This window comes from Balaenoptera musculus, chromosome 11 (assembly GCF_009873245.2).
Source record: "Balaenoptera musculus isolate JJ_BM4_2016_0621 chromosome 11, mBalMus1.pri.v3, whole genome shotgun sequence".
NCBI lineage: Eukaryota > Metazoa > Chordata > Mammalia > Artiodactyla > Balaenopteridae > Balaenoptera > Balaenoptera musculus.
The window spans coordinates 90,112,746-90,137,526 of record NC_045795.1 but is presented as its reverse complement, the minus strand read 5'-3'; the positions used below and the strand labels follow the sequence as shown (position 1 = coordinate 90,137,526).

The window sequence follows — 24,781 nt, the reverse complement described above, 5'->3', positions numbered from 1 at the left end:
ATACTGCAGCATAAAAGTGGTAGCCCAGGATTTCCAAAATGAAAGCTTAAAAAGAAGGTTAAAATTCAGGGAACAAACCCTGGCAACATGTTTATCAGAAATGAGAAAGCATTTAGTTGGCGCGGAGGGTGGTCTTCCTTTAACTATCTGCTCCTGGTAGGTATTCAAGATAAACCAATATCACATATAATTCTGCTCCAGTATATTGCAGATTAGATGCAATCTTTTATCTTCTTTAGGATTTTTTAATTCTCCTCCAACTTATTTTATATAAATGAAAAGAAAAGGTGGTCCAATGGCTACAATAAGAAAAACGTTGCAGCAAGAACAAAAAACTAGTATAGTGAAACTGCTAGGAAAAGCAATTCTAGAGCCGTACAACTTGGTTCAAATCCCAGCTCTGCCACTTGCTGGCTATGTCGGGCAAATGATTTAATTTCTCTAAGCCTAATTTACCTCATCTATACAATAGACACAATAATAATTCCTATCTAGGGGGGCAAAGTGCTTAGAAAAGTACCTCAAAAATAGTAAACACTATGTATGTATTAGCTGTTTCTATCACTTTGTCTTATATCTGTTCCAGTTTTTCTGCCAAGACAACCGGGGATTGGGGTGGGGGGGAGGGGAGAAAAGAGAAGTAACATTTATTGAACATGGAGGAAATATCACATACAATAATAGAATGTCAGACAATGATGGCTATTCCCCCAAGCCTTTTTTCTCCTTCCTGAAAACACAGCTAAACTACATTTCCCAGACTCCCTTATAGTAAGATACACACATACATAACTGAGTTCTGGCCAATGGAATGAAAGCAAAAGTGATAGGTATGACTTCCACGTCTGGGCAGTTAACATCCTGCAAGTCTTTCTCCTTCCAATGGCTTGATGCAGATGAACACAGTGAACCTGCTAAAGGTGGCAGGGACACAGAATGCATGAAAGCTGGATCTTCAAATCACACCTTGGAGGAGTGCTGCCAGGATCATGCATTATGGAACTTTACATGAATGAGAAATACATTTGTTGCATCTGAGGCAGTACACTTTGTTTCGATTCATTTGTTATAGCTTTTAACCTACCCAATCTAATACAGCCAAGCTCTACACCTGTACTGCTATGTATAATACCTACCACACTGCTTTGAAATAGATGTCATTCCAATTTTATAGCTAAGGAAACAGAGGCTCACAGAAGTTATGGAACTATCTTGTCCAATATCATGAATGCAATAAGTGGCAGGGCCACATTTAGGTCCAGGTTAATCTGCTCCAAGGTAAATGGGCTTTCTACCCTCCACACAGTAAATACTGTAACACAAAAAGTATCCTTCCTTCCCTCACTCATTTACTCCTTAGTGTCCTCACTTTCTGACCACTGGAACTTTAGTCTTTGAATGAAAACTTCATTTTTTTTTTCATCTGTATATCCAATTTGGGAGATCTAGGAAGACCCCCTAGATCACATTCATCTCTTATGCCTCATTTCATCCACCTATGAGTCCATGACAGGGAAACAAGTGTTCCTAACTCATCTGTTACAGGACACACAGATTCCTAGCAGTTTTGCAACTGGCTACAGTATCAGAGATGATAAATGAGAGAGCCACAAATAAGGAGAGAAAGGTAAAAAACACCAATCCATCAGTGATCTCCAAAGCTGGGCGTACACCCTAGGGGCTGTGCAAAACAATCCACTGGGATACATACAGAAAAAGAATATTAGCACTTCTTCAAGATGAAAAAAAAAAAAAAAAATTAATTACATGGGACTGAGTGAACTGATGAGGATGAGTATAATTTTTGTGACTTTCTGTCTGAATTAAAAAAAAAAAAATCCCACAAGGACTCAGAGGCAAAGAATATACAAATCAATTTTCACTGCAAAGTAAAGGAGCTGTTACAGTGGAGGATTACTGGACTGAATGTCAATATTATGACATAGTATGAGTGTGTTTCATGTTTGGTAATTGCAATCATTGTTGCTTTTGTTGTGGTCATCCATGTACAATGCTTGGTGTCAGTCTATTTATGTCTTGTAAAAATAAAATACAGTGTGTGTGTGTGTGAATAAAAAAAAAAAAAAAATAAAAAAAAAAATAAAATGCATCTTCTTAAAAGAGGGTAAAGTAATTTAGAAATTGACTTATCAAGGATAAATAAAAAACCTAAGTGTCTTTTCTGTAAAAATTCAGCCATCTAGACAAGTGAGTTTGATTTTTTCCATCTGTCAGAAACCTAATTTGAATCCAACCTCTTTTTGCAAACTGATGGGTTTCACATGGCTGTACCTGACTCCCTGCTGAAATTTGGAAATGACAACTATGACGTCTCTGTATGTTTGTGTCCTTGCATGTGTCTTTGTCTTTGGATAACATTGCTGAGGTTGATTTGTGGATGAGTTCTATTTAATTGGCTTAAAGAAAAGTGAGCACTTACAAACCAAACTATTCTAAATACAAGAGAAATTGAGCTAAATGAGCTTCAGGTTCATGTGAACTGGGAAGTATTTAGTATTAATTAAGACCTGGTATTAATGTTCGTTTGTTGATCTAATTAATATAGACATGCTGTTAGAGTCATCAACATTAAGTATAATACTTTTATTGTGCCTAGGTTTAATATAAGCTAAATAAAATCTTGTTATATCTATTGCAAATTTGTCAGCAGGGAAATAACCTGATGTGAAGAAACTTTTAAGGAAAGAAAATGCAAATGAAATAAGAGCTTAAGGCGAACTTTTTAAAATACTTATCTTTTAGGAAGGTCTATCTAAAATTAGTCTCTCCAGATATTTGACCACTTGAAAGTCAGAATTGTGCTAAAATAAGTGCCAGAAGCTTTATGGAAAGTGGACCCTGAAAAAAAGAGTTCTGTACGTGGTCAGGATTGACTAAGTTGAATTGAGTAAATAAAGTTTAAAAGTAAGCTGGTGCAAAAAAAAAAAAAAAAAAAAAAAAAAAAAAAAGAATATTAGCACTTCTGTTTCATGATTTTTGCTTAATTTATCCTTTAGTTTCTTTCTGGGTATGTTTTATAAGTAGTATATCAACATAACAGTACATATGTGTAATTTATAAATAACTTTTAGTGCTCTACAGTCAAATTTTCTTCTGATAGTACATAATTTAAAAAATATGAAGACCAATGAGTCTAAGTTAATAAATCTGGTTTCCTTCACCAGACTTAAAACACTGTGTTATGGGAAATGAAAACAACAAAACTCGCCACATCTGTGTATACAGACATCTCCTAGCTTATACTGTGAAATAGATTAATTCAATTAAAATCATATAAAAACATGTTTTCATAAAAAATTCTTTATATGAAAAGAAACACTGAAACTAATGTATATTATGTCTATGTCTTCAAATAAAACAAAGAAGAATCAAACACGTTAAAACCATGATCATACAAACTTGGGAAAAGAGTCAGAATTATAAAGGGGAGTTTTCTGTTGAGAAGTTTAATTGTCCAGGTTACCTTTATTTTTTTAAGACCTAACTTGAAGTAACAGATGTCCTGTGTATCTTTAAGAAAAAAAAAAAAATCTAGTTAAAAGATTTAGTGCTTAAAGGGAAAAATATTCAAAGACCTACTTCTGAATAAAAAGGAGAGAGCACTAGGTAAAATAAGTGGATGATTTAAAAACAAAAAAAGCCAACTTTATTTGAAAGGCTTGTTCTCTATCCACCCTTAATGACCTACCAATATGAAATGACTAGGGAAAGAGGCAGCAAACTGGAGGAGACAAAGTCCCCCAGGTTAAAGGAAATGAAAAGAGTTTGTATAAAGGCTGCGAATAAGGAAACTTGCCTCCATTGTAATTTCCAAGTGGCTCTGACCCGCACCCTTAAACAGCAGGTCGCGTCTCCTATAGTCTTAGCCCCTAATTTTAAAAGGTCAGTTTTTCATGCTAGCCAGCAAACTTGCAGGGTCCAGACTGAAAAATAATCATGGGGCTTACCATCATGATCCCTCCTCATCAATCCAGAGCAGTGGAAGTCAGTTTAAACAAACAAAATCAATGGCAATTTATAAAGTGGCAAAAAACAACATTCCCATGGAACTTGTTTTCGATCCTTATCAATCTTATACTCTCACCACCCCTTGTGTTGATTCACACAAGTCTTGAGTGAAATCAATATGAAGATAGCAAGCATAAAGTTATGGGTGAAATGTGAGTTTTCTCATCAATGCTGGGAAAACTACCTCAACGTGCCTGCCTCCATGACACAACGTTCTTTTTCACCCACTTGGGCAGACACAGAGAAAACAAACTTGCTAATCAGCCCGACTGACAGTGCTACTGCGTGGACCTGCCTGCATGGAAATCTACAGTCTTCATTCTCTTGCCCCTCTCCCTAAAGGACATAAACCATAAACTTCAAAATACAAAAATAAAAGCACATTCCAAATTACTATTGTAAGTGTCCAAACAAATCAGCTATGTGGAATTATTCCTTGAAATACCCAGTTCCCTTCACAGTAAACTGCAGGAGCTTCCCCAGCAATTAAAAGACTGACAAATGTGTTCCCGCCCCTATGTTGATTCCGGTAGGAAAACTAGAAAAAGTTCCACGAGCCGAGCATTCCTCCCAGGAGCTCCTCCCTGCAAAGAACCCTCCAACACACCCCAAGATCCAACCCCACCTCCACGCAGACCACCCACCCAAGGTGATCTGTCACACTGATTGGCCCTACGACCACCTCCGCAAGCCTCTTCGCTCCGAATCTGTAGACCCCAGCCAACGACCCAACCTCCCAATCTTCGCGTTGCGCGGAGCCGCCTCCTTGCAGGAGCTCCGCTGTGCTGCAGAATGTTCCCATGCATCAGACGCCCTGAGTGGTTCTCAGAGATTCAGGAGCCCACGTCCTCCTACCCTCACCTCCACACCTTTCATAAACAAAAAATATATAAATACGCGAAGCACAATGAGAAGAAATGCACGCAGGTTTTGAGCCCTCCTTTCCAGAAGGAGAGCGAGCCCGTTGGTGTCTGCGGGGTGCCCGGCGCACATCTCGCTGGTGTCTGGGTCCGGAGGGAAGACGAGATTGTTGCCTTGGCCTTTCAAAAGAAACTGCAAATCCCCCCGAAGTTGCTGAAAAATTAACGCTACTCCCCACAAGCTCCGTCGGCAGCGCGTGGGTACACCAGGTACGTGCCACAAGAGCGGGGACCTGGTGGAGGTGGTTCGCCGCTGCACACCCAGCGCTTAGCACTGGGCCTGGCACACAGTGGGCGTCCCCGAAAATCAGTGTCTGTTCTAACACGGCTTCTTCCACCACGGCTACGGGATCCTGATCTTTTAGTCCCTTCAAACCTCAGCCCAAGTTCGCCTTCCTCTACCGTGGGCTGCAGCTGGGCCCTCGGAGCCCGGCGTAACAACATCAGAGGGAAACTCTCTCGCCAAGAACCGTGCGCCGGGGCCGACGGCGCACGGAGACGGGGCTACAACCTGAACCAGCCGGAGTAGCTGATTTTAAGGGTTCCCGAAGCATTACGGGCTCTGGGCTCCTTGTTTTGCGGCTGCCTCGCAGCGCAACAAACTTATTTTCTGACTAAAAGGAAGAAGGGTTGCCGTGGGGTGACGGCGGCGTCCTCGGTGCCCTGCCTCCTCCGGGTTCAGGGCGCCCGGCGCCGGCTGCCCCGACCCCGCAGGGTAACCGGGCTCACGGCGGTTCGGCCCACAGCCCCTCTCCAGCCCTGCAGGAGGGGGAGCCCCGAAGAGACCTTCTCCACCTGGCAGCCTCCGAGAACCATGCTCTTTCCCCGAATCCGAGAGCCGGGGTGCCCGGGGCAGCGCGCACCCGGGCTGGAGCGGACCCCGGCAGCTCGCGCCTCACTTACCTGAGCACCTGAGCGCGGAGCCTGCTACCGCTTCGGGTGCGGCGCCGGCACAGTCCGACGGTCCCAGTGTAGTGGCGAAAGCTTCCTACTTGCGACCAATCCTGGTGTTGAAGCCGGTGCTCTGTCTGGTGCCGCGCTCCCCTCCCTCCTCACGCTCGCGGCTGCTCAAAAAACCCGGCGCGGCGGAGTTCAGGCTGCCGGCGCCTCAGCGTCGAGGAGGGTGAGACGCGTGAGGGAGACGAAAGGCGCGCGGAGGGCGGGCGCCGGCGCGCAGCCGCGCTGAGCATGCTCAGTGCGCGACCGGAGGAGGCGCGCGCTCGGGGGGCTGCAGCTGCCCAGCCCTGTCGGCGGGCGAAGAGCCCTGGTCCCCGCGAGAAGAGCTGTGAAAGGGCACCTCGCCTGAATCCCAGGCACCCGAAGACCATCAAGCCGGTTACGGAACAGGCGTGTAGAGGACGCGCAGCTTAGCGATGGGGAACAAACCAAAGCGATGCCGCCTTCCTTTGCAACCCGAGTATGGGGCGGGGCGCGGCGCAAGGAGGCGCGACCTGCTCCGGTACCCAAACCTCTGGCCTCCGGGAGACGCGGGGCCTCATTAAGGCGCCCTGGCCAGGGAAGCACTTCTGCTTTGGGGCTGAGAGTTGCCGAGTTCAGGAGGACTGGCGGGGAGCGGCGGGGGTTTGTGGGGGGGGGGGTGGACCCTAAACTTGAGAAGCCGGAAGAGGGGGCTTTTGAAAGATTTTACCTCCCTGTCCTTAGGGGGAGGACATTGGCCAGACAGGCAGCGTTACCGGCCTGGAGTCTCACCCATACGAGGGGGCTTTCGAGCCGGAACGTGTGTGTGTGTGTGTGTGTGTGTGTGTGTGTGAGAGGAAACGTTTGCCATGAAATAGGTCCGAGGATCCATTTGCGGTGTGTGCGGGCACACTGAAAGCTTTGCTATTCAGAAACATGTGCTTTGGACAGTGACGTTACCATGGTCATTCTATAGTATGCATCTACTGTTTTCTCGCAGAAATGGCTCTTTTCACCCCAACTCCAACCTCAGGGTAACCGTAGAGATGGGCAGCAATGCCCAGCCCCTCAACAACGCTGTGAAAAGTGAGTCTGACAGGCAGAGGAAAGCCAGCCGACTCGAACTCATCTGGAATGCATGTCCAGAAATCCCAAGAGAGGCTGGGTTCCTCTCCCAGGGAAAAAGCCCCAGCGTTTGCAGAACCCTGGTCTTCCTGAGCGTCGCTCAGCAATTCAGAGCTACATAAACAACTTCTGACCATTTACACGATCATGTAAACCTACCCTGACATCTCCATTATGGGGAAAAGACGTTAACTGGAAAACTATTTTTAAACTACTGTAGTAAGCAAACACCCAACTCCTACGAATATATGCAGCCGCCTTGTTAGTTCACACAGTGTTTTTTTGGTTTTTGGTTTTTTTTTTTTTTTAATTCCTGTTCAGGAAGTGGGCAAATTCAAACATGGTAGTGGGCATTGCTGTGGTCAAAATTTTCACCACTTGAAATTCCATGGCTTTCCTTGTTGCTCCAGTTAATGCTAAGAAAAGGAGTTTTTGTTGTTGTTGTTTTTCCCAGATTTCTGGATTGCTTAAACTTGGAAAGAAATTTTAAGCTTTTTCCCTCCTCCTTGTGTGGTGTGTTTCTCTAGTAGAGGCACTTCCGCAAAATGGAAATGTTGATAATGCAAATATATTATATGGCAAATAACTAGTTAAAATGAATTGTTTCTCCTCTCTTTGAAGGCTTTTGTGTTCCTGACAGAAATATTACTTGTAATTTTTTTAGATTGACTATTTTTCTACACCTAGTCAATTTAAAAAAAAATATATATATATATATATGTTTTTCAGTAAAAATATATGACAAAAAATGCCTGGCCAGAAATTCTCCAGGAAATATTCATACATATACATGCATACTCTTAACATGTTTAGGGGAAAGTGGTATTTTAGACTCAAAACAAAATTTCAAAGAAAAAAGAATAAAGCAAGCCGTCATGTTCTCCCAAGGAGACTACAAACTGAGGCAATTTTTAAAGTTCTGTGAAGATTTTGGACAAAATCCCTTAACAGTGTTTCTGAATTTCACATTTAGATATTTTGTTTTCATTCTTTCCTTTAACCCTTCTTCCCTGTCTATTACATGCTAGGCATTGTATTCTAGCCTTCCCTGTCTATTACATGCTAGGCATTGTATTCATTTTGAAACAAAATGACCAAAACTTAGAATCTGCCCATAGTTCATCATGTAGTTGGGAAAACAGACATTATGTATCAGGAGAGATAGATTTGGGTCGTGTTGAGGGAATGTCAGTAAGTGTTATGATGCGAGACATTTGTTTTTTCTTTTCACGAACAGGGTCACACGGATCAAATGCTAAGCTTGATCAGCACTTCCCCAACTTTTTTTCCCAGAAGAACAGCCACAAGTTTAAAATGCAACAAATAATCCAGTCCCTCTTTTCCATCTGACAGAAAAGACATGAAGCTTACTGCCTGCCACCTCTGCCAAGAAAGGAAGCTTCTCACTAAAGCTCCCAGGATTGGGGAGTGTTCCTGGGAGAACCAGCCCCTGCCAGGAGACAAGAATGGTTTATTTTGATGACAACATCCTCACATGTGTGTCCCCGCATATCCGGGACTGGCTGGGTGTCAGTTTCTTGCTCAGGGAAGTTGTCATTGGGATTCTCTGGGGGGAAATGTTCCAAACGAATCAATTGACACTGCCAGCAGCAAGTTTAATACCACTGCACTGAGTTCCTACTCTGTATCAGTGCATGAATGAATTACTGGTGCTCAAGTATTTTGCAAATAATCATCATTATAAGGCAGTGGAAAATTTCTCCTGCCCATTGGCCTAGGTAGCATCTAAGCTGAGACCCTCAATAACCCCCTATTCACCCCCCAAGGTAATTATTTACACACGTATGTGAAGTTTTGCTTCTAGGTCTTCTAATACAGGAGTATCTATGTGGACACAAGGTCACCTCTTACACTCATTAAACCAATCTGAACAGAGTCTGATAACTCTTAAGGGAAATCAACGCTGAAAATGCTTTTGACTTTTTGGAGACATGTGTGGAATACAACATCAGGTTAGACTCAGCATGCAACAGTTCTGAAAACTCCAGAAAGGGCATTTATCTGCTCCTGTTGCTTCTTCCACGCACATCATGAGGATTTGGTGGAAGTGGCTTTAATATAAGAGGGAGAAAGAGGAAGAGCATCACAGGAAAAGAAATATGTCTCTTCCAGACACATCTGATTTGATTTCACTTTCTTATACCTTGCATCCAGTGCCATTTAAACAAACTCACAAACACCACCCTCTTGGTTCCAAATGACTTGAATAAGGTCATCCAATGGCAAGAATGCTTCAATCAGATAACACATACCTTAGTTTTATAATTAGTTGTTGCTTATTTTTAGTGTATTAGGTATCTGGAGAAATCTTCAGGTGTGAAGCAACACTTGTATCCTATTCCCATTTTTAAAACTAGTTCAAATTCACTTTAATCAAGTGGATAAAGCAGTACTTTTTAAAGAACTGTGTCATGAAGAGTTTTGTGTTCAGTGCTGAAATAGAGTAAAATAAAACAGAGCTCAGGTAAGGACTTTCAGACTAGCCTCCCTAAGGGTCCTCCTGTGCAATTGTTTTCGGTGACTGATGGATGCTTGAGCTTCAGCCTAAGGACATCAGAACAATAATGGCCACATACTGAGATAATGATAATTAGCAGACAAAAGCACAGTTAATTGCCATGAAGGGTGTGACACAGACTGACAGAGTCAGAGTAAACTAGAAGCCTGACACCCCAGCCAAGACTCTTTTATAAACATGGCAGTGAGACTCCCACTGAATTTAAGCATAATGAACTGGAATTAGGAATCAATCAGCTGTGCTCCCCTCCACACTTTTCCAGATTTTATTAGACCCTTTATGCAAAATGCAAAAATAAAAGTTTCAGAGGACTTTGCTTTGAAAAAGTATTTACAGGTGGTTTTCATTGTTTGCAGTAGTTAAGCTCTATAAAGTCTCTGGGAACCCTCGATAAGTGAATACTAAAACCATTGCTCCTAGGAGAAATAAAGAGTTAGGTCCCTGTGAGCCTCTGGTGACAAAATTTTCATTAACCAATCAATAGAAAAAAACCTTGTTTTATGTGCATTTCTGCTTAAAGGCATCGCATTTAATACCTATTGTTGATTCATTAACATTGTACTCAGTCAGCGTCACTATAACTCATTCCTGAACAAAGCTTGTCTGACACATGTATTTTGTCTGTAAGGCACAGCACAGACTTCTTGTCCTTTGGAACACAAGATAGCACTTCGGCACTACGCTTCGGGCCGTTTTGAATGGCAAGATCTCCAATAAAAAAGCACAAAAATGTGCCAAATAGACTGCAAAAAGGAGACTTCTTTACAATTAATAAATAAAACAGGAAAGCAGAGCATCACCTTCTTAGACTTCAACTAGGAGAGTGGGCAACTTAAATTTCTCACCGCTCTGTGTGTGTCCACAAATGACCACAAAGGTGCCACAGGTGCTGACTTTGGGGTTACAAATAAATTTCAGTAAGTAGACAAATTTGCAAATATGGAATCTGTGAATAATGAAGATGACTATATCAAATATCCCCTTTAAATGGCTAGCCACATTAGTCCATATGGTATGTGATTCAAGTTATAGATATTCAGTTTACATGCAGTCATTTTAGAAATACATTATTGAGAGGAAAAAAATTATATTTTGTACTATCAAAGACTGTCTTCTGCCAGTTTCCTCAAACAAATTATATGTTACAATCACATAGGAATTTTCTGTTTATTACAGACCACGGTCATTTTGTGTTTATTTCCAAAGTGGATTTTGGACTTTTTGTTGCTATTGTTCAACATGACAATTCATGCATTGTTCACAAAGAAGGATGACTTCAACAGCTAGGTAAAGTTAAGAGTAAAGAGAGAGGAAGGTTAGTGAAGTGAAAGGTGTATCTCTTTAGGAGCTAAGAAAACTGGAGTTCTGGTCTTGGCCCAAGAATGTCATAATCTTAGATGAGACATAAGACAGACAATTATCTCTGCAGAAGGCTAGATGCAGAGGAAACCAATCCATGGGCCAAAATGAATGTCAGATTCTAATAATGGATTTTTTGTTCTATGAAAGGGATTTGGGAAATAAATAGTTTGTATATGAATCCTTTAATAATATTGTTAAAAGTTGAGATTTGAGGTCTCAGCCCATGCTAGGAAATTTTATAAGATGGTCCCCAATGATCCATGCTCTCTAGTATTCACGCCTTTCCTTAATTCCTTTCCTTTTAACTATTGGCTAGACTTACTGATTCACCATTAGTGATTCACTGAAATGACGGATGTCACTTTCAAGATAAGGTTACACAAAGACTGTGGCTTCTATCTTGGGTACTCTCCCTCTCTCTCTCTCAGATTGCCAGATATGATGGGACTCAGTTAGTCTACGGAAAGGCCCCCATGGCAGATAACTAAGGCATGACAGCATTCATTAGAAGTAGATCCATTGAAGCTTACCAAGAGCTATGTGAGTGAGCTTGGAAGCAGATTCTTCAGTCCCAGGAAAATCGTGAAATGACTAAATCACTGGCCAACAGCTTGACTTTGATTTCATGGGAGACCTTCAGTCAGAAGCACCCTCACTAAGAGGTACCTAGATTCAAGATCAGTAACATTGATTAATTAATGTTTGTGCATTTAAGCCCCTATGTTTTGATATAATTTGTTGATAATTAGCTAATACACTCCCCAAGATATTCTGATTTGATAAGTTTGGGATGGAGCTTGGATGTGTGCCTTTTACAAACAAGCCAAGTGATTCTGATGCATGTGGTTCATGGACTACACTTTTGTAAACCCTGGTATTTGGTGATGAAAGAGTTACAGAAAATTTAGAGTTCATCAAATCATACATCTTTCATATTTCTAAACAATATTATACTCACAGAAGAATAATTATAGATTTTCTTAAATATTTTCATGTTGTAAATATTGTTTTAATATCATTTTCTTCACTTACAATGTGCCCTGAAATTTTTTCCTATCGTTGAATACTTTTCAATGCCCTAATTTTTAAAAGCTGCTTAATACTCCATTTTAGAATAAACTACAAATTAATCAATTCTCCATCAATTGTTGAACATTTAAATTGCATATGTTCTCCCATGGTAAACTTTTTGATAAAGATATTGAAGTTAACTTTTACACACACCCTTAATTATTTCTTTAGAATAAAGTATTGTGATTTTGCTCATTCTTAATTATTAGATTCTTTTGGATAGATAACCATTACCTCCAAGAATTAAAGGTAGGTGAGAGCTCTAGGTCTTATTCTCAACACCTTCAAAACAAAGTAATAAATTATAATAAAGGAAGATTCAAGGCTAAATTCTGTGTATGTAAGAACATAGCAAGGAGACATAGAAAAGCATCATTCAAACTGTAAGCTCAACAAAGCACCAGCTCTCTATCCTACAGGCTCTGTAATAGCCCTTTGAAAGAAAGATTCACTAGTGTCAGTTGCAGCAATATTGCAAGGGCAGGGTTCATTTAACATTTTAATTGGAGTTAGACAACAAAATCCTCTGGAAAGTGATCAACACAGAAATGATTACAATCATAAGCATGGGACACAATTCCTAAGAATATAGGCTATTGCTCTCACAAGAACATAGATTCTTATGTTCTGCAAGAGCAAAACTCACTGCAGTATTTCTAGTAAAACTCATATCTTGAGCACCACTCATTTCACCAGCGAATAATCATTGCTATCTTCAATTATGTCAATTAGCAAAGCTTTTATCATTGATCTTAAATAAAGTTAATTGGATCTCATGTGGGTTTCTGATAAGAGGCTTTCAGATGCTAACTATCTACATCTGGAATATGCTCTCCTGATTAGAGAAATACAAATGTTAACAAACCACAGCAAGAGGGTAGGGAAAACTAACACACACACACACACACACACACACACACACACAGCCATCAACCATACATCACACCACTGTGCTAACATTTTTAAATAAACTGAATGCAACATAGAAAAGTTGTGCACATTTTTAATATGATGTTGATCCCTTTTGCCAAAATTTATGTCAACTTACTCTCTCATCAGTAGTATATTTTCCCAGTTTATTCCATACTTGCTGAGTAATATAATTTTACCTATACCTTTTCTAATTTGTGGACATAAAGTATTTCTCTTTTTTCTTTTCCTTGTTACTAGTGAGGTTCCATATTTACATATGTTTGTTATATGCATCTTGTGAAATGCCAGTTTGTGTTCTTTGTTCATTTACTTATTTGAGTGTTTATCTTTATCCTAGAGATTTGCCAAAGTTTTCATAATATTGAAGATAATAAAACTTTATCTTTGCAAATATTTTTCTGTTTGCTTTTTAAATTTAGACACATACACACATTTTACCTTTTTCTATAATTAGATTTAGTGCTTTTTCCTTACATTCTTTTTTCTAGCTTTATTGACATAAAGTTGACATATAACATTGTGTGAGTTTAAAGTATACAATGTGATGATTTGATGTACAAATTGTGAAATGTTTACCGCAGTAAGGCTAACTAACAAATCCTTTATCTTACAAAATTACTTTTTTTGGTTATTGTTGTTATGGTAAGAACATTTAAGATTTACCCCTTTAGCAACTTTCAAATAGACAACATAGTATTATTAACTGGAGTCAGTATGCTTGAATATTAGATGTCCAGACGTATTCCTCTTATATTTTACATTATAATTTACATTCCCCTCAACAGTGACAAGGAGTCCCCTTTCCACATCCTCACCAGCAGTTTATATCTCTTGTTTTTGGGGTAATAGCCATTCTAGGAGGTGTGAGGTGATATCTCATTATGGTTTTGATTGGTGTTTCCCTAATGATTCGTGATGCTGAGCACCTTCTCATGTACCTGTTGGTCATTTGTGTCTTCTTTGGAAAAATGTCTATTCTGTTCCTTTGCCCACTATTATTATATATTATTATGTATATTTTTGGAATTTCTCCATTCAGATCTGGTAGTATTTGCCTAACATATTTAGGGGCTCTGATGTTGGGTTCATATGTATTTATACTTGTATCTCCCTGATGAATGGACCACTTTATCATTATATAATGACCAACTTTTTCTCTTGTTAATTTTTGACCTAAAGTCTATGTTGTTTGATATAAGTATAGCTACCCTTGTTCTCTTTTGGTTTCTGTTTTCATGGAATATCTTTTCCCATCCCTTCACTTAGAGCCTACGTATGTCCTTAATCTGAAATGAATCTTTTGTAGGAGGCATGTAGGAGGTCTTGTTTTTTATCCATTCAGCCACCAATACCTTTTGGTTGGAGAATTTAATTTATTTACATTTAAAGTAATTATTAATAGGTAAGAACTTACTAACACTATCTTGTTAATTAATTTCTAGCTGACTCTGTAGTTCCTTTGTTTCTCTCTTGCTATCTTCCTTTGTGATTTGATGATATTCCATAACAACATGCTTTGAGTCACTTCTCTTTACCTCATTCATAGATACTGTAGGGTTTGCTTTGTGCTAACACTGAGGCTTACATAAAATACCTTATAACAGTATTTCTAAAGCTGATAACAACTTAACTTTGATCCATATCAAAACTCTTCTCTTTTACGCCCCACACCACATTTCATGTTTTTGATATCATAATTTACATCATTTTTACATTGTGTATCCATTAAGAAATTTTTATAGCTCTGTTAATACTTCTGTCCTTTAGCCTTTATACTAGAGTTAAGGATTTAATACACCAACAAATACAGAATTGGAGTATCCTGAATTTGGCTATATGATTATCTTTACCACTGTGTTTTATATTTTCATATGTTTTTATGTTACTAATTAGCATTCTTTCATTTTGGCTTGAGGAACTCCTTTCCAAGGCATTTCTTGAAAGGCAAGTCTAGTGGTGATGAACTCCCTCAGCTTTTGTTTTTCTGGAAAGTCTTTATTTCTCCATTTCTGAAGGACAATTTTACTGGGTAAAGTATTTTTCATTGGCAGTTTTTTCTTTCTTTCTTTGAAAATATCATTCCACTCTCACTTGGCCCATAAGGTTTCTGCTGAGAATTCTACTGATACCATTTTCGAGATCCCTTATAAGTTACTCTTTCTCTGATTTTTGACAGTTTTATTATAATGTGTCTTGAAGAAGATAACTAAGTTGAATATTTTTCGAGACCTAAGACCTTCATGAGATTGAATGTCTAAATCTCTCCTCAGATTTGTGGAAAATTCACAGCTCTTATTTGTTTTCTAAAACAACAAAAAAAATATTCAGTTTATTTAAATTTTGAAAAATTTCAACCATTTGTCTCACCCCCTAACTGCCCCCCCCCCACAACCTCTTGCAATCACCAACTTATTCTCTATATCTATAAGCCTGTTTTTCGTTTGTTTTTAGATTCCACATATACGTGAAATCATACAGTGCTTGTATTTCTGTCTGACTTATTTCACTTATCATGATGCCCTTCAGGTCCATACCTGTTGATGCAAATGGCAAGATTTCATTCTTTTTTATAGCTGAGTAATATTCTATTGTGTATATATACCACATCTTTTTTATCCATTCATCCAGCAATGGACCCTTAGGTGGGCCAGGGCCAGCAGCTGGGGCTGGGGACAACTGTGTGAGCACTAGTAGCTGCAGGGGCCCTGGCTGTCAGTGTGCACTCATGTGGTTATAGGGTCTTGCCATAAGCATGTGCATAGCAGGGGAGGCTGGTGACAGGAGTATGTACAGCTGCAGGGGTTAGCCTGGAATATACACACAGGGTTGGGGGTCAGCTGTGGGAGGTGGTGTCTAGGCTGGTGTTTGCATGTGCATCAGCAGAGGTTGGGGCTTAGTGCAGGTGTGGGCTTCAACAGGAGGTGGAGGAGGGAGCAGAGAGAGACTCAGATAGCTGGTGTCTGTGAATGTGAAAACTTCAGTGGCAAAACCTGCAAGGAGACGTGGCACCTGTGCTGGCCATTGGTTTCTTCAGTGGTGAAAGCTTCTAGGGTCCTCTGAGGAGCAGGAAAACATGGTCACTACAGTTGTGTGGCTGGTATCAGTAAGCCCTGCCCTTCTTCCTTGTTCCCGACTATCTTTAGACATCTCAGCCTTGCAGGGCTCTGGTTACGATGAAACCAAAGCAAGTCCTTCCTGCAGTGCTCTGAAAGGCTGGGGAAACTGCTCATTCCACTCTCCCATTCCTGGCTAAGGGAATTCTTTTTTCCTCTTAATTTCTTCTTTTTTCTTAATTGAAGTATAGTTGATTTACAGTGTTGTGCTATTTTCAGGTATACAGCAAAGTGATTCAAATATATATATATATATATATATATATATATATATATATATATAAGAATATATATAATATATAATAATAGTGGGGAAAAGAACAGAATAGACATTTTTCCAAAGAAGACATACAAAAGAATCAAGATTTCTTCTAAATCTAGAGGATCACTCAGAATCATGCCACTGTCCCCACAACCAGTTTCAAAGCCATGGCTCATAAATTTTGCACAGGGGGAAAAGCAAACCATAAGCTCTCTGGGTAAAAATAAATAAATAAATACAAGACAAAAAACAAGCAAACATATTGAGTTTACTTGAAAGAGTTTGAGGAAGTTCAATTCTAAGGGTGCTCTCAAAAACAATGAAGGTTTTGGGAGAAAGCAATTAAAAGGAGGCTGATAGCTTCATAAGAGATATTAGGTAAATCATAGGCCAGTAAGTTTACCAGAGAAAGACAGCTTAGAAGAGCCTTCCTTGGGTCAAAACAAACCTAAAACATTTACCTCGAGAATTATGCCCATAAAGCAACTTAAATTTAAGTGGGTCAGTCTCAGTCTAGGGAGCAATAATGCCCCTGTGTTTTGTTAAATACAGACTGGTAATTAATAGAGCTTAACAGCTGGATGTGATCAAGGAAAAAAGAGAGTCTGAAGAGAGCCTTCCTAGAACAACTGTCTTCCCAGGGTGACTGTGTGCATGCCCAGCCTGTGCTCTCTGAAGAACATAGCAGTCTTCACACTGAGAGAAGTGGACTTCACTGTAATAGTCCAGTGAGTGACTAAACAAATAAACAATAAAACAATAATTACAAACAGCTGAGGCAAAAGTACACCCTCCAGAGTTTTTACAATGTATTATTTAAAATATCCAGTTTTCAACAGAAAATTACAAGACACACAAAGATTCAGGAAAGTGTGACCCACACAACAGGAGGGGGGAAAAAAAGCAGGCAACAGAAACTTCCCTTGAGAGGGACAAGATGTCAGACTTAACAGAAGAAGACTTCAAAGTAGCCATTGTAAACATGCTCAAAGAATGAAAGAGAAGCATGATTGAAGAAATAAAGGAAGGCATGAAGATAATTTTGCATCAAGTAGAAAATGTCAGGAAAGAGATGGAAATTATTAAAAAAGCCCCAAATGCACAGACCTACTAAAGAATGGACTTGAGGATATGGGGAGGGGGAGGGGTGAGATGTGACAGGGTGAGAGAGTGTCATGGACATATATACACTACCAAATGTAAAATAGATAGCTAGCGGGAAACAGCCGCATAGCACAGGGAGATTAGCTCGGTGCTTTGTGACCACCTAGAGGGGTGGGATAGGGAGGGTGGGAGGGAGGGAGATGCAAGAGGGAAGAGATATGGGAACATATGTATATGTATAACTGATTAAGAAAAAAAAAAAAAAAAGACCCAAATGGAATTTCTGTAGTTGAAAAGTACAGTACTTGAAATGAAATCTGTATATGACTGTCCAGATTAATATTATTTAGCATAGCCAAAAAGTGGAAACAACCTGTATATCCAACAAATAATGAATAAGTAAACAAAATGTTATGCATCATGTATTTGAATATTATTTAGCCATGAAAAAGAATGAAGCAATGTTACATGGTACAACATGAAAGAATATTGAAAACATGCTAAATTAAAGAAACTAGTCACAAAAGACCACATACTATAAGATTCCATTCATATGAAATGTTCAGAACAGGGAAATCTATAGAGACAGAAAGTAAATTAGTGGTTGCTTAGGGCTGGGGATTGGTAGGGTTGGGGGGATGCAATGCTAGTTAAAGAGTACAGGATTTCCTTTGGGGATGATGAAAATGTTCTGAAATTGATTTTGGTGATGTTTGCACAACTATGTGAATATACTAAATATACCAAGTGTTTGGTATGAGAATTATATCTCAATAAAACTGTTACCAAAATACCCCCTGTATTCTCTTCTCATGGGAACATAAAAACCCACCTATATTTTCTGCTACCATATGTATGCTTTTGTTTAAAAAAATGTCTTTAATTCATCTGGCATTAAGTCTAGTTTATAGGTGATTTTTAAACTACTGTTTTTGTTTACTGAATGATAATCCAGTTATCCCAATGTCATTGCATATAGCAGTTCAGTCATAATGTTATCCATTCTACTCTTGCCAAAGAAATAGCTTGCCCTTTGAATTATGTGGAAAAAAAGATAATTAAAAAGAACACAATTAAGATGCTAAAGGAAATAACTTCAAGATATAGCACTTGGTTGGAAATATTTTACTCAAAGATCCTGCTTTGAGGAAGAATAAGTATGAAACAAAAAGGTGACTGACCCTTGGTAAAGGTGAATCTTCTCAAGTTGAGAGTGTAATTACTCTCATGAGAGTACCATGAGAGCAAACTGATGAACCAGCAGCAGGGGCAGTGGAGGGAGTGGGATGTCAAGTAAGAAGGTATTTGCTGCTGAAATAAAAATAACACCAAGTCATGCATATTTTATTTTTCTAACAAATCTGTTTTTCAACAAATCTGAAACGTTAATTTATTTTTAATAAAATATGACATGTATTTAATTAAATATATATTACTTAATTCATAATATTCTTGGAGACATACACCAGTATTATTCTTATTAATTATTATATATGATATATTTTAATATTTGTTAGGACAGGTAATCATTTTGATTCTTCTTTCCTGGTAGGTTTGGCTATTCTTCTTTTTTTAGCTGACTCTTCAGAATATCTATTTGAATTATTTTGTCAGATGAAAAATTGTTAGTGATATTTTAATTTGGATAACATAAAGTATGAAAAAATAATGACACCTACACACATTTATTAAGTGCTTTTGATGTGTTAGAAAATAAGCATAATCCTTACATGCCCTATATCAGTTGATCCTTAAAGACGTTTATGAGATAGTGTGGTTTCTTAAACTTCTAAAATTGTGAAATATATACACACAGAAAAGTACATAAACATAAATGTAGAGATCCATATACTGTTACAAAGTGGACATCTGTTTAACCAGTAAACATATTAGGAAGCAGAACATTGCCAGCACCCCTAAAGCTCCTGATACCCTCTTCCAATGACCACTCCTTCCTCCTCCTTAAAGATAGCCATTCTCCTGACAGCTAACGAGCATTATGTATTGTTATATTTAAGGTATATATCTTGCAATTAGTATGCAACTGAGTTTTATTCTTAATTTCAGTTTGATAATCCTTATCTTGTAAGTGGAATGATTTTTCCATTTAATTTAAATGTAATTACTGACATATTTATGTTAAAATCCATATTATTATTTGCCCTGCCTCTTGTATGCTCTTTTCTTGCCCCCTCTTGCCTTCTTTTGGAGTAATTGTTTTATCAATCAATTTCCCCCTCTATTAGTTTGATATTTACCCACTCTTTTATGAGTGTTCTTTTGGAAGTATATGAACTGCTTAGGGCACACTGCAGTGGTCCACTAGTTCTCACCTGGTGTCCACAGCTGGGCTGGGAGGAGCAGGGGTGGAAGGGGCCTCCTTGGTCTGAAGAAGAGGTCTGAGGTCCTACTTGAGGAATGAAAGGAGAGTCCTAGAGGAGCCATGATCCAGGGACCATCACACTTGTCCATGGTTGTGACTTGTCACCCCTGCACCAACCTGCATCTGTTTCCCCAGAGTGATTAGCAGTAAAAACCTTTAGTGGAAAACAAAACAAAACAAAACAATTTGGGCTGGGTTTATCTAGGTTGTTCTTCCCGCCGGAGTGGCTTATGCAGCTGCAGCCACCTGATTGCTGAACTGGGAATGGATAGTCATGTGTCTAATTGTTGGTGTTGGCTATTTGTTGAGCCGCTCTCTTCATATGGTCTCTCACCCTCATGCAGGCTAACCCCAGCTTCTTCACTTGCAGTCTAAAGGCAGCAAGGGAGTGGCAGGCAAAGTCCCAAAGCCTCTTGAGGTCTGTGCTCAGAAATTCAACATCAAAACTTCTTCCCTATTCTTACTAGTCAAAACAAATGGACTTACTAGTGTAAATTCAAGGAAGTTAAACAATACACTACACTTCCTGATAGAAGGAATCAGAGGCAACAGGGTCATGTTACAAAAATGGCTTTCTTTAGGGATGGGGAGAATTTCTGACTTTTTTTTCTTTCTGTCATTGGAAGAGCTTCTTGAATCTGTGACAAATGTCTTTTTAAGACATTAAGTTTTATAAAACTCTCAGGCACCATATCTTCAAATATTGCTTCTGCCTGATTCCTTCTATAGTTTCCTTTTGAACTCCAGTTACTCATATGTAAGACCCTCTTACTCCATTTCTTATACATACTACCCTCCACTCTATATTTTTCTTTTTCCTTTTTTTTTTCTTTTTTCTTTTTGTATTCATGGCTCTTTATATACAGTCTGGATATTTTCTTCTGACTTATATTTTAGTTTACTGTTTTTCTCTCCAAATACATCTAATCTTCTTTCATACTCATACAAGGAGTTTTATAGCTCCAAGATTGCGTTTTCAACTCTATTTGTACTCTAACAAAGTTCTCAATCTCGTCTTTCTCTAATGTAATATTCTTAGTTATTTTAAAGTCTGGTTAAAATAACTCCCTTATCCAGAATTCTTACGAATCAATTTCTATTTCTATGGTTGGCTTTCTTGCTTTTCATTCACATGGTCTTTATTCCTCATGTGCCTGGTTATTTTTGATTCAGTATGAGACATTTTATATGAAAAGTTATAAAAATAATTTGAGCCCTAGGATGATATGATCTTTTCCAGAGAGTGTTTATGCTTGATTCTGGCAGGAGGCTAGAGTCAATGGCAATATCAGTTTAACTTAATCTTATTACAGGAATTTAAGGTCATCAATATTCATAGAGAGTCAGTCTACATGATCCTTAAGTACAGCATGAAAGATTTACCAAGGTACCTTTTTTTTTTTGGAGATGAGACTCCCTTTATTCCCTTAGGCTGTTAAATATGTTGGTCATTTCCCCTGTCTTTTTAGCCCCTGCTCACATCAGGAATGGCCTTTGAAGGTCAGTAACCCCCAACTCCATGCTTATCTCAATGGCTTTCCTCCTTCTTGAAGATCTTCACTGTCTTGTTAGCTCTCTGATTCCTGCAGGCAGACATTTTTAAAGACTTTATTCAATTTGTTATCAGTGGGAAAGGTGGTCTGAATTGCCTTGTCTGCCCTTACCAAAAGCAGATGTTCCAATAGTTTCTATTATTATCCTTTTACTAATTAGGAACTTAACAATGTTCACACATCTAATAAATGAAAGATTGAGAGAAAGTGACATGTTTACAGTACTAGGCTTTCCAATTCTGTAATGCTCAATTACTTTGCAATTACAGATATTTATTAAAAAGAAAAGAAAAAAGTAACATCTGCCAATAACTTTATTCTTTTTTTTTAAGAAATTTGTTTGTTTATTTATTTTATTTTTGGCTGCATTGGGTCTTTGTTGCTGCGCGCAGGCTTTCTCTAGTTGCAGCGAGCGGGGGCGACTCTTTTTTTGTGGTGCGCGGGCTTCTCATTGCAGTGGCTTCTCTTGTTGCGGAGCACGGGCTCTAGGCACGCAGGCTTCAGTAGTTGTGGTTCACGGGCTCTAGAGCGCAGGTTCAGTAGTTGTGGCGCACAGGCTTAGGTGCTCCGTGGCATGTGGGATCTTCCCGGACAGGGCTCGAACCCATGTCCCCAGCACTGGCAGGCAGATTCTTAACCACTGCGCCACCAGGGAAGCCAAGAACTTTATTCTTATAATTCAGTTCAATTAATATTTATTAAACACTTATTATGTGTTAAGCACCCAATAAAGCAATGGGAAGAAATGACATACACAAACAGCACAAATAGAACCCTCTCTCAGTTCTTAGTCTGTGGTTGGAAAAAGTTACTATAGTTCATAAACAGTTAATAATTACTTCGATTCAGTATATAACATGTTAGAGTAATTATTTTGGATTAAGTGATATTTCTATAAATATATATTTATATATACAAGCATATCTATTTTTCTACCTGTATAATGTAAAATATCTGCTTCTGGAGCCTCTAATTCAGTGTCTTTCCAAACGTGGTTAAGGATCTTGGTATCAGAATCACTAGGGGGTGCTTGTTAAAATCACACTCCTGGATCCATCCCAGAATAACAAAATATTAATCTCTTTTTGTAAGGCCCTTGGAAGCTGCAAAAGCACCCAAATGATTTTCATGCACATTAAACATGGACATCTGCTACCTTAAGTGTATAGGTGTTCTTTAAGTCTTTCACAAAGAACTCTTATAACTTATTTATTTTTTCTTGAACACTTTACCATTTTTCAGGACTTCAATGACTACTTTTAGTAAGACAAATATCAAATCTCCGTATTTAATCTAAATGTTTCTCCTGAGAACTGGACCTGTATGTCCATTTGTCTTCTAAAGAAATTCATGTGGATGTTCCATAGGTAAGAATGTCCAAATCTTACTGATTGTCTTGACTATTCTCCTAACTCATTCCCCATTTATTCATACTCCTTTGTTGCCCTCAGAGTGAAAGTTCTTACTGTACATTGAGCTGCTCAAAACAAAAACATGACCTTTATCCTTCACTCCTCTCTCCTCTCCATTATTTCATTCAATATTTTAATGAAATTAAAAGTCTGATTCAGTAGACTTCATCAATATGTCCCAAATTAACCCAATTCTTTCCATGTTTACTGACATAATACTAGCTCTAGGTTTCTGTTGGCTAGGGAGTAAACTTACTAAAAACAAACAAACACTCTCAGCTTTAAGGCTCTCATATCTGTGACCACTGAATCAGAGACCAGACATGATGGCTAAAAATTCATACACTTGGGACCTACCTCATATTTATTCAATTGTAGTTATGGGAGTAGAGCCAGGAATCATTTAAAAATAAATATCTCCAGGCAATTATCATGCAAATATAAGTGTGAGAACTTCTGCTTTTAGAGCTGGACACTTTCCCTAGAAGGCTTAAATGTAGGGTGGTTGAATAGTCAGAAATAAAAGAACTCTGGTACTCAAAGAATTTCAGATGTGAAAGAAACCAGAGAGATAATGTACTCCAACCCACAGAGGGAAAGCTGAGACAAATATGATCACCCGGTTGATTAGTGACAGACTCAAGAAAGGAAGCTAGAATAGGTGACTTCCAATCAAGAAATCTCCATTTTACTATGCTGCTGCCCTCTTTTCAATATATTCAAAGTTAGAGATTATTTTAGGAAAATTATTTAGTCAAACTAGAATTTGGTAATGATATAAATCACCCAATGTTATCTCTCATGTAAAATATATATATCTTATTCACATTTTTTTGTAAAAAAAAATGCTTTACTTAAGCATTTCATGGTCAAGATATCTAAGTGCTTCTAAAGAAGACTGGTGCATATTTCTTATTAAAGGAAAATTTGTACTTTGTAGGTTTTTCAATGTAACCCTCAAGTGCATTTACAATCATTTTAATTGTGAGGCAAGACTTTGAATTGGAAGCCCCTATAGCTTTCCTACTCAAAGAATGCAAAGAAACTTTGAGATTTAGGTTTTAAGAAGTCATCTACCTAGAAATCTTCAAGGAAGAATATACTTGTTTAACTTTATTATCTAGCTCCAAACTTGAAATTGCAGTTTAAAAAAAGTAATAGTTTCTTTCCAATTATTAAAGAGACAAGTATTTCAGAAGAGATGTTTAAATGCCGTATTAAAACTTGTTCAAAATGTCTTGCATAAACAGAAAAAAAGTTTCAAGTTCGAACAAAAAACAGCAGTCTCAGGAAGATTTGTGAAACTCAGACTATATTAGCACTTCAGATTTTCTTGAAAATCTCTAACAAACTTTTGTCCATGGATTAAAGAATGTGAAATCCCATCAGCATTAAATAGTCATTTATTAGGTAGATTGCATGAGACCAGGGCTAAGTTTGGGGCTTTCTCAGTGCTCCTTCTCAACATCTCTGTGGGAGTCAAATTCAGCCTTGTATCTGTGGTTTTCTTAGGGAGAGAAGAGTTTCCTACCATCCTCCAGTGGTTGCAAACCTTTACTTTCTCTCAGTATAAGATTCTGTGTGTCAAAGGGTTTCCTACATCCCCCATGTGTAGTTGGCTTTTGCTTCTATCCCTTCCTGGGAACCGGAGAATTTTGTAAAATGGCCACAGCAGATTAAGGATTTTAATGTAGTGGAGGAAAGGATCTGGAGATGTGCGTCAGGTTTCCTTCCTGTGTGGCATTAAAAGTTCCCTGTCTAGTGTTCTGTTTTGCCCACAGGCTTTTGTACAACACTCAGGAGAGGTCTAATGAAAAGAGTTTGCGGAGAGCAGACTCCCATTAAGATTGGGGATCAAAGTTAACCTTAACTCTCAGGCTAACCACACCTGTCATTTAAGAATTCGCCAGAATTTTAGCAGTTTTCTTGCAAACCACTTTAATGGCAGCCACTTCTTCCTCCCTTGCTCTGCCAAAGGTGGAACAGTTCATTATGTCCAATCTCTTCTTGGAGGAATGTGGCACTTCAGGAATTCAGTTCACCTAGTTGCATGCACC

General features: G+C 38.7%; 1 protein-coding gene across 1 annotated transcript in view; it reads right to left on the bottom strand.

Annotated features, from left to right (window-relative positions):
* The window catches only part of CNTN4 (contactin 4), a 950,914-nt gene extending 945,024 nt beyond the window's left edge, over positions 1–5,890 (bottom strand). Inside the window, exon 1 of the mRNA XM_036869673.1 lies at positions 5,853–5,890. The gene's annotated coding sequence lies outside the window, so the exon portion shown is untranslated. The remainder of the gene's footprint in view (positions 1–5,852) is intronic.
* Between the last annotated feature and the right edge of the window lie 18,891 nt (positions 5,891–24,781).